Here is a 12,344-nt window from a genome sequence, read left to right as displayed (position 1 = left end):
TCACTTCCAAAAAATAGGAAAAATTAGTAACTTTACAGTGGAGACACTGGCAGACACTATATTAACTGAGAATCAAGGTTAACAGTGCAAGGATTATAAATTATACTAATAGTATGTATTCCTAGATATAATGTGATACTATTGCTACGTAAAAAACATTCTTGTTCTTATGAAATGCACACTGTTAATTCAGTGGTAAGGAGGCATATGTTAACTTAGTGTTACATGGTTTAGAAAAATATATACACACAAATTCACCACATATATTTGTGTGTGGGTACACATACACACAGAGCAAATGATAGAGCAAACACAGTAAGTATTAACATTTGGTAAATTGGGATGATAAAAATTTATTGTACTATGCTTGCAACTTTTCTGAAGTTTTAATTATTTTAAAATAAAAAGTAAAAATTTTAAAGCAACAATTTTTCTTATTGCAGGATCAATACATGGTCATTGTAAAATAATTTTTTGAGAAAAAAAACAAAATTTAAAAAGCAATAAGAGCAATAGACTTAAACATTTCATACTTTTAAATGTATATTTTTAAAAGGAAACAGACTGATTTTCAACTTGCTTTTTTTCCCCCTTGTTACAATATATTGTGAATATTTTTAATATCGTTCTAGTTAGACTCTTTTAGTGCTTCAGTAGGATTTCATTGTAAGATTATTTAACCAATTTTCTAATGCTGTTTATTCAGATTATTGACATTTCAGTATAATAACTGACATTGGCATGAAATATCTTTGTAGGTATATCTCTTTCTCATATGCATAAATATTTGCTGAATAGAATTTTCTAGCAGCTATCAATTTTTTAAATAATAATAACTATAACAATTATTGTCATATACATAGCAAAAAATTCATCAAAACTTAGGGGATCCACAGACTCCAACACCTTACTTCCATTGGATGGAAGCCATGACCATAAATATGCTCTGTTTTTAGTTCTGGTGGTTCCATTATAACTTTAAGTCATGGAGCCCTGCTTTTTGTCATTGTTGTTTGTTTGTTTACCTATTTAATCCTAGCTACAAAAGTTATAGAATTAGTGCACTTAAATCACAACACAACTTCCTTCCCCTTCCCTGCTTTCAAAGCTATATGATCCTCTTGGGTTTATTGTCATTTGGCATGCAACATATGCCAGGCACTACAGAGAGGATGAGTGTCAGAGGGATAAATGAATGGTAAAATAAAATATTTGATTTTATTATTCTTAATTGATCTAACAGATAACTATTTGTTCAAAGTAATCATAGTAACAATGTATTGGGTGATTATAGCTTACTGATAAGTGAGATGAACGACATCAATGTTAAAAGAGTGGGAGGAGGGAATCGAGAATGCTATTATAAGGTACCTGCACTATCCATGAGGCATTATAGTGTTATTTGAAGAGGGACTTATTTTTAACTCAGAATCACGGTCCCTTCTTTCTCTTCCTGAGATGATGCCCTTAAATCAAACTGTATCCACTTATTCTAAGAAGTATTATATGTGTCATAGATGGTGGGAGGCACTGGTGACCAAGAGTGAATGTAGCCCAGTTCCTTTCTTCAATGAGTTTACATTCTAATTGAGAAGGTAGAGAACACAAATAGATCATTCGATATAGTATAATAAATGCTATGACAGAGAAAAGAATGTAAATATTGAAGCACAGGGTGGAAGTACAATACTTAACCTGGACTGGAGGACCATGGAGAATAATATTACAACAAAGATGAGTGTTGAAAGATGGGAAAGGGTTAGCCAGGTGAAGAAATATGTTTCATCAATGTTTCAGACGATGTAAACAATATATGGAGAAACATGGAGAGAGAGCCTTACATTTTCAGGGCCATGATGACATTCTTAGGATAATTTCTTTTCCAGAAGTCTCCTTGGTCCTTGTTTCTTTTTACAGTGTAAAAAGAATGGTCTGGGCCTGCACCTCAATCCACCAGATGTCCAAGGGCATTTCTTAAATCAAGGGCTGACATAAAAGTGCACAGTGGAATCATGTCTCAGTCAATGACATTGTTTAAAAAAAAAAAAAAAAAAGAATAGGAGAGGTAAAATAAGGGGGAAGAAGAGCAACAACATCTAACTCTTCTCTCCTCCTAAGATGTTGGGACATATCATATTTCATGTGTTGGGTGGTTCTGGGCCACCAAATGTCCTGATGAGATAGTGCAGAAATTATTTGTACTAGCAGTTACCTGAGAGGTGTCAATACCTGACAAATTAAAATAAGATAAAATGTAAGCTTTTGTCTGCAACTGACTAAAATGACAGGCTCTAGTTTTCCTACTATGACCCTATCCAGTGGGTTCTCAACATTTGCTGCAAAAACAACTCCAGAAAAGACCAGATCAGCTGATGTTTTGAATTAGTCATGTCATTTGACTGTCCTAACATGCACGATGTTTGCCAGTAAGAGGAAAGGTAGTTGTATTTCTTTTTGTTTATTTTTATTTTTTATTGATTATTTTAAGAGAGAAAGAGAGGAACATTAACTTGTTGTTTTGCTTATTTATGCATTCATTGATTGCTTCTTTTATGTGCCCTGATCAGGGACTGAAGCCACAACCTTGGTGTATCAGGACAATGCACTAACCAGCTGAGAACCCAGCTAAGGGACAGTTGTGTTTTTGAAGCCCATATTACGGAGTCTTATATTTCATTATCCACAGAAAATCTAACTAATTTGTCTTTAATTTTCTTTTCACCTTAACACAGTGTCTTACCATGTGTTGAGAAATCAGCCACTTATCTCTAAACATTCTTAGATGTCAATCAATAAACCAACAAATAACAAGTGTTGGCAAGGATGTGAAGAAAAGGGAACCCTAGTGCACTGTTGGTGGGAATGCAGACTGGTGCAGCCACTGTGAAAAACAGTATGGAGGTACCTCAACAAATTAAAAATGGAACTGTCTTATGAACCAGCGATTCAATTTCTGGGAATATATCTAAAGAAACCCCTTAAAATATATGCACTCCTATGTTCATTGCAGCATTGTTCATAATAGCCAAGATTTGGAAGCAGCCCAAGTCCCCATCAGTAGCAAGTGGATAAAAATGCTGTGCTACATTTACACAACAGAATACTACTTAGCTGTAAAAAAAGAGGGAAATCTCACTTTTTGTGATAACATGGGTGGGCCTGGAGAGCATTATGCTAAGTGAAATAAGGCAGTCAGAGAAAGGTAAGTACCATATGATTTCACTTATATGTGGAATGTAATGAGCAAAATAAACCACCAAAAAAATACAAACAGACTCATAGATGCAGAAAACAGACTGACAGCTGCCAGAGGGGAGAGGTGATGGAGAGCTGGGTGGAAAAGGTGAAGGGATTAAGCAAAAACAAAAACTCATAGACACAGACAACAGTGTGGTAAGTACCAGAGGTGGAGGAGGTAGGAGAAAATAAAGAGGGGGTGAATAGTGGCAGAAGAAGACTTGATCTGGAGTGGTGAACACACAATACAATATATAGGTGATGTTTTATAAAACTGTACACCTAAAACGTGTACAACTTTATTAATCAATGTCATCTCAATAAATTCAATAAAAATAATTTTAAGTCTATCAGACTTCATCTTACAAACAAGTTAAGCAAGTTGCAAAAGCTTGAAATGTCATCTTCGAAACATGTACACATACCACCAAATTATGAAATTAGTATGTCAAGTAGAGCATAAACCTAAAATGACTGGTCATCTAAAGTTCTCTCTGCAATGAACCTGGATGGCAAAGGGAAGAATTTTCCAGATCATGAATGAAAATACATAAGTCTAATTTTTTGCCTTTTCTTCTTCTGCTCCTTGTTGATCTAGATTACTAAATGAATAAAATGCTTTGAACCTTTACCTTGGTTTCATAATCTTATTATCTCTAGCTTCCCTCCTTCTCGCTTTTGCCCTGGATGCAATTCACAACACAGAGAAAAATGTCCTCATCTACTATTCAAATCACAGCTAGCCCAATTCTCTTCCATGGAGTTTCTTTTCTTCTTCATTATGTCCGGGTGGATTACTACAAAATAATTTCTTTCCTCAAATTAACTTATGAACTAAATGAAGGTTTAGAGTAGATTTGGTTTCTACATTTGTTTTCAGAGAATTTTGATGTGGCAAAGAATTGAAAAAAATCATTACTCCAGAAATTATTGGTTTATGTAAATCTTTTATGTCTGGTGAGAGCTTGTGATCCAAATCTTTGGATTTAGAAACACCTTTAAAAAGTTAAAAAGGTCTAAAATAGCATCTGGAAAAATAAATAGATAAAAACATTTAATAAAAATAAATTTCAAAATAGTAGACTGAACTCTAAAATGCCCTTTTAGATAATAAAATATATTCTGAAATAAAAAATAACTTTTATGAGGCCATTATAACATTAACTAGACATAGTTCAATAAAACAGATTTGATGGACCAGCACTGACTCTATAAAATGTAAATTATAATATAGGAAGCATCACAATTCAATGAGAAACAGATGGAAAAATTTAAAAACTGCATTGACCAAAAACCTCAATGTCATAGAAAAGGTAGGAAGAGACTGCTAGTGACTTACGAGGCATAACAAAATGTAACATATAGGCTTTGTTTGGTCTCTAATGGAAAAAAAGGTTGTGAAAAGATAACTCTGAATTATCAGGAAAATATGAATATGGACTGACTTTGAAAAGAAAGTAGTATTGAGGAAATTGGTCAGCTATTCAGAAAAAAATCAACATATGCTTTAACATATGTCCTCCAAAATTACAAGAGTGATAAAGAGTCAAATGATAAATAAAAATAAGAGCAAAATAAACAGCTAAAGTAAAATTGTGATTGAATATCAAGAACGGTTTTATAATCTTAAAAGTAAACATCAAAACTTTTGCTATATAAAGTCTAAGAAATTTTATGCTAGCAACATATGAATGGTTTAAAGTTTAAGATCACATGAAAAGCCAGAAAAAGAGCCACAGCAAAAAGAAAAAAAACAACAACAAATGGTTGATCTTTTTATTATAAAAAAAAACTCTTAAAAACACTAAGGCCACAAAAGAGCAAAAAGCAAAGGTCACAGTCATTTTATATGAGAAAATGCCATAGGCATATCTATATAAATATAGACATATATTATTGTCCTCATTAAAAACATGTAAATTAAAATAAAAATGCTTCACCTATCAAAACAGTCATGAAAATATATCAAATATAATTCTTCCTAGGTTCAAAAAAAATCTTTAAAAATGTGCAAAAGTTTGACTATAGTTCTTAGAATTTATCTTAAAGAAATAAATCTTAAAATTTTTAACAATGAAAAAGGTTGTCCATTAAATGTTACTTACAACAGCAAAAAATATTAAAAACAAACAAAAGTTCAACAATAAAAAAATGATTTTATAAATAATAGCTCAAATAATGACATTCAAACATATTTTGTTAATGTAAACATGCATACATTTTAAATATTTTATTTGTTTTCATATTCATATTTAAAAATATTAAAACAGAATTTTTACATGTAATCATTCTTGTATTTTCATGTTGAGATAGAAGGTTTTTTTCTTGCTCTTTTGTTACCTTTAGAATTCTTTTCAAATTTTCTCTAATAAATATTTACTACTTTAAAAATTCTGTTAAATATTATCTGGAAAAATATGTGTTTTACTTACAGTGTTTATAATTAGTGTTCATCAGGAAGAACTGACATAGAAGTTAAGCAATCTGAGCTATTTCCTGATCTTCATAGTGATATACTATGTCACTATGAAATTAATTTTGTCCTTTAATTACAGGTCTTTGTATCAAGCAGTTAGGTAGGCAGAAAGTGAGAATGAATTGCTGAGTGCAGATGGAACAGAAATCTCTGGCAGAGCTCTTGATTTCCCCTTAGCAAAATTCTTGGAGATTATGAAAGATAATGCCTCATATCATTCTGAACTAAGACGTTTTCTGTCATGAGTCAAATATACTGTCAATCATATTAAGAACCATGTGTTGATTAAGGAGCATTATGAAGTATTTAAGGTATGTCACTTTGGGAAAAAGAGGATTCTACTAACTAAATTGTCTTAATTTTAAGTACACTGCTAGGATATGTGTATAATTATTGCAGTATTATTTGTAATAATGGTATATTGGGGGAAAAACTGAAATGCCCATAAATAGAGGAATAATTGAATGTAATACAGAATATTCTTCCTGTGAAACATTATATAGCAATTGAAAATGAAGTAGATCCATATTTTTAACATGAAAATTTATTGTAAAGAATAAATAAAATAATTCACAAACAGTATATTTAACTATGTATAATTTGGTTATCTTTAGGGAGTGGGTTGGAAAGGGGCTTCACTTTTTTGCATACCTCTGCCTTTGTTTGCATTTTTTTGATGATTTTATTACAACAGAAAGAGGAAGAGAAGGAAAAGAAGAGGAAGAAGAGGAAAAGGAAGAAGGACGAGGAAAGACAGGTAGAGGAAAAGAAGAAAGAATCAATAGTAGCAGCATCACCAAAGTACTAGAGCAAGGAAGGAAGTAAAAAAATTTAAAAAGAGGAAAATTTGCAGCTGCTACCATGCATGTAGGGTTGGCCTTAACTGAAATCAAAGTAGGCCCAGGTATGGTTCTATTTATTTATTTATTTATTAAAAATGTATTTGTTTATTTTATTTTTAGAGAGAGGGGAAAGGAGAAAGAGAGGGAGAAAAACATCACTGTGTGGTTGCCTCTCACTCACGCCCCCAACTGAGGACCTGATGTGCAACCTAGTCATGTGCCCTGACTGGGAATCGAACCAGCGACACTTGACTCGCAGGCTGACGCTCAATCCACTGAGCCACAGCAGCCCAGGCTCCAGATGTGGTTCTAAATTTTTGTAGCTCAAGTATCAGTTTACCAAGAGGTGGTTTATTTCTGATCTATGTATCTATTAGGTAGGCCTAATATTTTCTCCAAACATGATGCAGATTAAAAAAAAAACCAAAAACTAGAAAACCACCACATACATTTATAGTTAAAAATGGCTATAAATTTTGGGCCAGAGATTTGCATTCTCTGGTTAGTCTGGTCTTCTCTCCAATGAGGCCGTGTGGGAGAGCAGAGTGGTTAAGAGCATGCAAACATGGTTTCTGATCTTGACTGGGCCACTTAGAGTACTGACTTCGGTCAAGTTACTTAACCTCAGTTCGCTAATCTGTAAAGTGAAGATACTAACAATTATTTTTCAGGTTTGTTTTGCAGAAAGAAAATATTAGTATACTGCAGAGGTAATTTGATTAGCAAAGAAAATGGAAGAATTTGATATGAATGATTAGTTTCAACTTACTTATCTGCCTAATGCAATTATAGCTGACATAGAACCAGAAAGTTGTATCTGCTACAATTGCATTCATTAATTAGTAGTCAAGAATTGTTAGTATTGTTATTATTACTATGCTTGACACTGACAATACAGCAGAGAAAAAGAAAAGTCTCCTGTTTTTGCTGTAAGTAGATTAAGGAAGTCAAATGCTTAGTCCATCTTGTGATAAGAAGCAAGCAAGGTGTCATGAAGTATAAAATGGGCCTCCCCAGGAAGGCAGAGAAAAGCTCCAGAAGGAAGCCAAGACTGCAGCTGAGATTTAAATGATGAGTAGGAGCCAGATGAAAAAGAAGAAAGAATGTGACTCAGACAGAGGAAATTGTTCCTGCAAGGACCATAGGTGGGAAGAAACTGAGAGCTTTGGAGGCACTGGAAGAAGTCTAGAACATCCATGGCTCAGAGAGCTATGAAGAACAACGAGATTGCAAAAGAGCTTAGATCCAGCTGATGTAATATCTTAGCGACATACTGAAGACTGCAGTCGTTATTTCCATAAAGACAAAGGGAGTTATTAAAAATTTCTAAACTGGAAATTTACTGTCTCCCTTGTCTAGTCTTTTCTTTGATATGTAAGTAATGCTCCTGCTCCTAAAGAGCTTCATGGTGGGGACACCTTCTGACCTTTATTATTATAAATTGATATTTATTCATCAAATTTTCAGCATTCTGAAGCTGATTTACTATGTGTGCCTATCTGCTGTAGGACCTGAATTTATTTAAAGTGCTTCTCACCTTGTTTTCTGTTCATATTTATACTATTCTTGTTTTCCAGTCCTCACAACATTGAATATGATGTAAGGCACTAAGGTTTGTTTTCCAATGACCTTGTGATTATGCAAATTAATATGTAATTGTTTTACTTATTACAATATCTATAGAATTAAAAAACACACAGGTAATGTTTTGACACTCAGAATCTGACTACTGGATTTTTGTCCTCTGGCTGTACTAACTTCCTTTTTGTTCATTTCCCTTGAGAGAAATTACAACCATTAGTTACTGTTTCCCATTTCCTCAAGAGTTAGTGTATGTCCTAAGCACTTGACTCAACTCTCACTTAATCATCACAACAACCTTGCAGGAGTAAATTTCGATTTTTGTTTATAGGTGGGAGACTAAGGCTCAGAGGTGATACAAGTTTCCCCCGCTATTTGAAAGTAGGGCGCTCCTAAGTGGACATGGCATAAAACGAAGAAGCAATTACTGTAGAACGTATCTTGTAACTAAGGTCAGCAGCCGTCCGTCTCGAGAGACGATGGTGTAGCTTCTTAAGAGTCTATCTGCACCGCCGAGAATGGCTGTGCAGTCCGACTCGGGAGTGACACGGTATCTGTCTCCTCCCGTGTTGAATCGACATCTTGCGATGACGCTGGAGTGTCCTCTCCAGTGAAGCTGAAGCTACAGAGCCTGGGCAGGGTGATATGGAGGGTCTGCTGTTGCCCATGCAGCAGACCCCCCCTCTCTTCGCAGCTGAAGCATCCAAGGGAAAGACGGAGTCAATACAGCTTGGCTTCAGGTGCGCCGCAGGAGTTGCCGGTGTTGACTACAACGTCAAACCGCCTTAGGGACTCCGGCTCCGGATTTTCTGTCAGGGTTTACTCCCTTAGCCTTTCCCCTGAAGAGGTATGCCGCAAGGCAGCGGAGGTTTTTTGGAGTCAGTTTTCCTTCTCTGATGTGCCCTGACTGGAAGATCGAACCAGCGACACTTAGCTTGCAGGCCGACGCTCAATCCACTGAGCCAAACCAGCCAGGGTATCTTGTAACTAATACACAAAATAAATTGAGAGAAAATACAGACGCTCACAGACACAGTTCAAAGCTACAGCAGTCTGATGCCCAGATGCTGACTGTAGTTTCCTGGGAAGGAGCTTGGCGAGGCCCTTTGCTGCTCAGGGTGTGCATTAACTTGATAACAGTTCTCTGCAAAATAAAGGGTGAACACTGTTTTCACTCTTTTCACCTTTATGTGTGTATGTGTGTGTGTGTGTGTGTGTTTTAATCAAAGCAAAAATTTGCTTTGAATTTCTCCCAATTAGCAAAAACAGGTTCTAATATAGGTATTTTGTGAAAACGAAGTGATGTAAAACAAACTTTCAAAAGTGGGAGGTACCTGTGTATCTTGCTGAAGGTCACACAGTGAATAAATAACAGACACAACCCCAAGTAGCCAGTTTCAGCTCATCTGTGCTTCTACCAGCTCTAAAAATTCCTAGAACCATAAATTTGAAAAAATAAATGAATAAAAGTACTCCTAGATAGATGCAAAAAAATCATGTTTGAAATTATCGGTATTGAAAAGCATGAGAAGAAAAGTATTCTACTCCTCAAACCTCTAGCCCACAAACTGAGAATATGCAAAGTCTGATCGTTGATGAAAAATACATGTTACTTGCTATAAATGAAAATGAATGGCAGAAATAAAAGTAAGTACACCATGTTCAAACCATCAATACATCTTTGCCCAGACACATGGTTGTATTTATGGTTTGGGAGATACTAAAAATAACAAGAAAGGACACAAAACTTGTTCAAATACCATTTTTTAAAAATGGGTAAGAATGAACACAAAACCAAATTTTATTTAATGTGGCAAAATTTTTTTCACTATTTTCTTGCAAATTTCTCACCTAATTCCAATGACATAATTTTTGCTTGACATAGTTTCACCACACAGCACATTTTCATTGATTATCCAAATTTGCTGAACACTTTTCAAGAGGCAATGAAGATTCTGTCCTACATATATTGGAAATTCCCCATACGTCCTGGGATTTGGGGGACATCTTAAGATATACATGTTTCTAATTTTTGAAAAGATTTTCAGCCTTAATGTTATGTGGCTTTTTAAAACAGTGCCTGCTTTTTAAAAGGTTATCCTGTATTTAGTCACAAATTGAGAGAATTGTTAAAAAATAAATAACATGTGCCTTAAATACCTGAACCAATGATCAGGTTATCTTTGTTATCAAATTATAAGCTCAGCCCTGTTTAGACCAATCCGTGACAAATTAAAAGAGTAATTTTTTGTTTTAATAATTAATTTCCAAAGCTATAGTGCTGCTGATAAACAAAACCTGTAAGATCCTTTGTTAACTAGCTAATTATACTTTTTCCTATCAGAAGTACTCTTTTTTTCCTTTTCCTTACAAGGTTAGAGTACTTTTACATGAACAGATTCCCACAGTGGAAATTTTTCTGTTATCTAGTATAACTTGTAAGACATTATGGCTTCTTTAGCTCCCCCCCCCCAACCCCGCTCACACATAATAGCTAATTTTCATGTAGAATTATCAGTTTAGAGGCAGAGCATGGGTCTAATGCTCACTAAACATGGTAAAATCCCAATTAGCACCCCGGTTCCCACACTTGCCCCTGTGGAGTCTGAGGTAACCATCCCCTACAGTTCTCACAGTCTTTAATTATCAAGTGCAGCAAGTTCCCTGGGCAAGTGAGGACCAGAGTAAAGATGAAAAATAAATGAATTTTGTGATGGTTTCCACTGATTGTAAATGTTAAACATCTGCTAGAGTATTCCAGAGATACTATTGAAATATTTAACTTGACACTCATTTGTTAAAAAGTAAATATTTAGGGGAGCAAGGTGTAAGATATATGACAAAAGGAAGTGTTTGCTACCACAGATTAACAACAAAATCTAACAACAAAATTGTTCTAAATATGTGTAAAAAAAGAAGAAAAGGAATTTGCTGGAAGCTTTCTATCATTTAATCCATTTTAATGTGAATTTTGCAGACTCAGAGTAGGAAACAAATTGTAGAAACTTCAGCTGTGAACAAAAGCTGTGAGAAAGCACACACACAGATTTAAAGTTATCACAAATCAGAAAATTCTGGTGAGAGGTTAGACTGAAGAAACTAAGAATGTGAAAATCGAAAAGAAATATAATTTAAAGTTTTAAACTGAAAGAGATAACCTCAATCACATTATAATTTATGGTGTCTGCTGTCATTTTTATTTTTAAGTTATTAATTATAAAATTATAAGCTGTTTTAAATATACAGAAAAGAATGTAATAGGCAAATCTTAGTTATAACTTCAACTTCCATTGAATTATAGATGAAAGGATGCTGGATGTATTTACATTTAATTTCCAAATTACTTCAGTCTCACTGAAATCTGAAACTCATGAATGTAAGATGGCTCCCTCAAATATTTTTAAATGACCTTTCCACAAAAAGGGCAGTCATTGACAAGCTTGGCCAAACTAGAGAAAGTTGTCTTAGAACAAACATTTTCTCTAACTAGTTCTCCAATTGTGTCTATCGTTGAATAAGTGTTTATATGGCGAGTAGCTTGGATGATTAGGAATTAATATGCTAAAGATTTATAAAGGTCAATTTAACTCCAGTTGCTCTAAATTGAGGAACTAATTTGAAAATGAGCCACACTCGCATTAAGTCTTCAAAGGCAATGACCGATTCATACTCTGGGATTCTGATTCGAATTGAGGCCTCTAGTCCTGTTTTAATGAATGCAACATTTTACCATTTATCCTGTAGGGTTCTTTGAGTTCACCTCAGTTGGAGTCATTTCGCACAGTTTAGACTTAAGGTTACTTTACATTTTCAAAAGAAGGGTTTCTAAATTAGGTAATGGTGTTCAGAATTAATAAATATACCTAAATATATGAAATATTTAACTCTGAATCAAGGGTTTCCAAGTGAAGGCAGTCTTACACTTCTTTTTGTTTACCATTAAAATATCCCTCATGGTTTCTGCTGCCAAAGCAACTAAAAACTATCTTGTTGTCTATACTAATTCAGACGCATGGTTTTGTAAGAAGTGGCTGACTGACGAGAGATTCCAGTACAAATGCCAGGCCCGATTTCATTTTATATTGCATAGAGATAGATGACTCATTGCACTGAGTAAGCCAGGACCAGGGTCTGCTTTCTAAAGTGGGTGCCTCTTGAGGCAGTTTTTACATTTAACAGGAAAGTGTGTGGGCACTGTAATTGCTCAG

Source organism: Furipterus horrens, unplaced genomic scaffold, assembly GCF_987537825.1.
Source record: "Furipterus horrens unplaced genomic scaffold, mFurHor1.1.pri manual_scaffold_6, whole genome shotgun sequence".
NCBI classification, from domain to species: Eukaryota; Metazoa; Chordata; class Mammalia; order Chiroptera; family Furipteridae; genus Furipterus; species Furipterus horrens.
Note: the sequence above shows the minus strand (reverse complement) of the source record.